The sequence below is a fragment of the Corylus avellana genome, chromosome ca4 (genome assembly GCF_901000735.1).
Source record: "Corylus avellana chromosome ca4, CavTom2PMs-1.0".
Taxonomy (NCBI): domain Eukaryota; kingdom Viridiplantae; phylum Streptophyta; class Magnoliopsida; order Fagales; family Betulaceae; genus Corylus; species Corylus avellana.
The window spans coordinates 851,374-855,696 of record NC_081544.1 but is presented as its reverse complement, the minus strand read 5'-3'; positions in this window follow the sequence as shown (position 1 = coordinate 855,696).

Here is a 4,323-nt window from a genome sequence, read left to right as displayed (position 1 = left end):
TCTTCTTCTAAGCAAACATCTTGTTTGCTGAACCACATCAAATCTCTGTAAAGCACATCTGAAGCACACCAAAGCAAAGTGCAGTAACTCCCTCTCTTGATCCTTTATCTCTTCGATACACCTCTGTTTCAAACAAATACCACCAAAAAAATTGTCAAAGATCCATACAAAACCCACCAATAAAATCATCAAGCGCATAAATATATACTACAAAAAGAAATCAATTTTTTTTGATGAATCAATCCAAGAACCGCACCAAATCTCTGCTAGCCACATCGTGAGAGTTGCAAATATGCATGTTTTGGTACACAAAATAGATGTGCAATGTGGAAAAATAAATGGAGAGCATTATGTGAGTTAAAACTCACATGGGTCGATCAAAGTTTCCGAATATTCCTCCAAACGGTCCGAGTTCTCCAATCTGTGGAAAACCTTCTATTTGTTTTAAGTTTAACTTAAAACAATACTAAAACATGAAAACAGAAGCTATCGGATGGCTGACCAAAATAACGTTCCCTGAAGTGCCTCTGACCGTACGTCCAGGCTCTAGGCCATATGTCCACCCAGAAGGTTTTCAGGTGGAACCTCATTTTGTCCATGCGTCTTCCTATCCTCTCAAACCAATTTCTAAGGTTACCAAAAGGCTTTCTAAGACTTCTTATCTCAAAATAAGGTCTACATGCATACGAAAACACGTTTGATCTTAATGAAATGCTAATACAACTTTAAATAAGATCGAAGGCATAGCCTAGCTAAAGTTTCAAACCAACGATTAAGCTAATCTAGAAGGCATTTAAAAGAGTAATAACGACCTAACAACAAGTATGGCTCAGAAGGTTACCTTCTTGGAGCCAAGCCTTCACGAAATCACTTCCCCTTCTCCACAAAACACACAATCTCATAAGAACAAACTCACAAGGCTTTTTTGGAGCCTAGGGGCGAGTTTGAATGAGAAAAGGGCGAGGGTGTAGGAGTATTTATAGGTGAGAAAAACCAGAGGGCGCTACCAACTATTCTGAAAAGTAGCAAACGTTTGGTACTACTAGGGCGTACGTCCGGTACTATTTACACAATGGTCCAAAGGTTGTAGCATACGTCTAGGTATTATCCAGAGGTTTTCCAAAAAGTAGCGTATATCCGGTGGTCCTCTATCGTATGTCCTTGTACTTTTTGCAGACGTACATACGGTGCTCCCCCCCGCGTATGTCCTCTACTAACGACATGAGCGTACGTCCTGTGCTGATGGGCGTACGTCTGGTTAGAAAGTCCAAAATTTTCAAAGTGCCCTTCCAGCCGTTCCTAGTGACCCAAAACGCAAATTAACCCTCTAATTAAGCTACCTAAGCTTAGTTAATTATTTGGAATTACTTCTGGATGCTGAAGCTAAATACAGATTTTTATTAGGGAAACTTCACTTTGGACCCCTGAAGTACAACCCTCTTTTACATTCCCTCCTCAAACTTCAAAACCTCACTTTCAACCCCTGAACTTCCAATTTCTCTCATTTTGAACCCCTCCATTATATTTACCTGTTAACTTCTAACAGCTAACCCTAAAAAGACTAAAATGTCTTTGATTTTAGTTTTTTTAGTTTTTAAAATTAATAATAATAAAAAAAAAAAACCAAAAAGACTCGTGGGTCAGGCCAGACCCACGACTGGGTCGCAATCGTGATCCAGTATGGGTCTACTGACCCACGACTGGGTTCCGTCCAAACCTAGTAGTGGGTCTGCTGACCCCACGGTGGGTCTCTGATCGAGACCTAGCGTAGGACATGGCCAGACCCGCGTGGGGCTGGCCTCACTCATGGGTCTCCCGGCTAGAGAATCTTTTTTTTTTTCTTTTTTTTTTTTTTAAAAAAAAAATTGGAATTAAGGGTAAATTTGAAATTTTATAAAAAAGTGATGGTATCAACGTCATTGTCTCATTTTTAACGTTTAAATCTGACGGAGGGGTTCAAAATTATAGAAATTGAAAATTTAGGGGTTCAAAGTGATAGATTTTGAAGTTTGAATGAGCTATATCAGAAGGGGTGGTAGTTCAGGGGTTCAAAGTGAAGTTTCCATTTTCATTATAAAAAGTTGAGGAAACTTCACTTTGCCACCTTGAATTACAACCATTTTTAACATACCCCCCCTAAACTTCAAAACCTCTCACTTTGCCCCACTGAACTTTGAAAACCTCTCATATTGGAACTCTCCGTCCAATTTATCCGTTAACTTCTAACAGCAGGCCCTAAAAAGACTAAAATGCCTCTGATTTTATTTATTTTCTATTACTTTTTTTTAAAAAAAGTAAAAAGACCCGTGGGTCGGGCTTGACCCCGCACGGGTCAAGCCAAACCCACTAGGGGGTGGCTTGCGGCCACCCCATAGGCCTTGGGAGTGGCAGCGGGCCACCCCCAGGTCTTATGGGGGTGGCCGCGTGGCCACTCCCAGGGCCTAGGTGCCGTGCGCCACCCCATGGCCTAGGGGGTGGCCTGTAGCCACTCCCAGCGCGGCCACCCCCACAAGACCTGGGGTGGCTTGCGACCACCGCCATGGCTTAGGAGGTGGCCCGCTACCAGCCCCAGAGCCTAGGGGGTGGCTGCGCGGCCACCCCCACAAGTCCTAGGGGTGGCTCGCGGCCACCCCCAGGGCCTGACTCGTGCAGGCCAAGCCTAACCCACGGGTCACCTAGAGCCTGACCCATAAATCACTTTTTTTCTTTTTCTTTTTGTTAAAAAAAAAAAAATGGAATTAAGGGTAAATTTAGAATTTTATTAAAAATTCTGGGGTATAAATGTCATTTTCTCACATTTAACGGTTAAAAACTGACGGAGGGGTCCAAAGTGAGAGGTTTTGAAAGTTCAGGGGGCAAAATGAGAGATTTTGAAGTTTAAGGGGTATGTCAAAAATAATTATAGTTCAGGGGGCAAAGTGAAGTTTTCTTTGAAGAGATAAGAATGGTTAAAAGATATTTTACACGTAAAAAGGACATATGAAGAGATAACAGAAAATAATGTTTAGTAGATAATTCCAAAACTTCTCCAATGCATTATGATGAGAGCCTTATCCTGTAAAATATGTTTATCTCTTTTCTTGTTCTTTCTTCTCTCCTGTCACTGTTGGCCAGCACTGTTCCAGCCTGTTTGGGTAAAAATAGTGTCGTTTGGTAAAAAATTGTTAAAGCGCATTTAAAGTTTCAAACGCTCAAAACCACATTTGGGCCAAGCTGAAAAATGAGGCTTCTGCTCAAACGAACTTCTAGAAGAAAAGCGCACCCCAGAGTTTTCATTTAATGAAATATATGAACGGACAGAAATGCCTGCACTAATTTTAACAAATGACAACTATACCCATATATAAACATCTCTTTCTTTTCAACCCTTCGATTTGACCTTTTCGTTACTGCGGTTAGAGCTGTTCTAGAGCGAGAAAAATCCAAGTTGAGATTCTTGCTTGGTATGTAAAAACTATGAAAATGCAAAAGAAAAGCACGAAAGGAAAAAAGAAAACAGACAAATAAAATCTAGGTTTGAGGCCTTAATTTCACATTTAGATCTGAAGTTAAATTTTGGTTTAGGGTCTGTCATTCTCATTGCTCACTGTGTAGACATGGGGTTGATGATGAAGAGAATTTGGTTGATTAAAATCCAGAATCAAATGAGAGAGAGAGAGAGAGAGAAGTATTGAAGTTTTTCTAACGAAGTGAGACATAAATGTTAGAACACAGTTTTTCGATGGATGACGTGGCACAATTTCGGGGCTACACAGAGATGTCCGAGGATGGGTCGATCTTGCACACAAGAGCAAACAATAGGGTTAGAGTCTCCGGTGGTTTCCCGGCAAGGATACTCTGATACCTAAGTCAGTAATTTATGAGAGAAGATGTAAACAGCACAGAACTCAGATAGCAAGAGTTGCGATTACCTTTGCATTGATAACTTGACTTGTATTTATAGGCAGGGAGAGAGTTTGATTTCCCACACGTTCAGGAATCTTATCCCTTGATATTAGCTGAATAAACATTTAAATGAAGGATCATGTTTGTTAGCTGTTTCGTGATTTTAGTGGCCTGAGATCAGGGGACCAGCATTATAGCTTTTGGGCCGTTCTAAGTTAGAGCGTCCGAGTAGGACTCGATTGCCTTTATGATCTTAGATGTTAACTGGCGTATCTTCATTGATATATAGATGATCTGGACTTTAAATAGATGTGGTATCTTTTGAATAAACAAGATCACTTATCCATTAACAGTAGCTTCTTCCAAGATATCGGAGTTATTCCCCTTACCGAGACCCATATGTCCTGAGTTAGTCTCGAACTTTATGGTCTCGGCTAA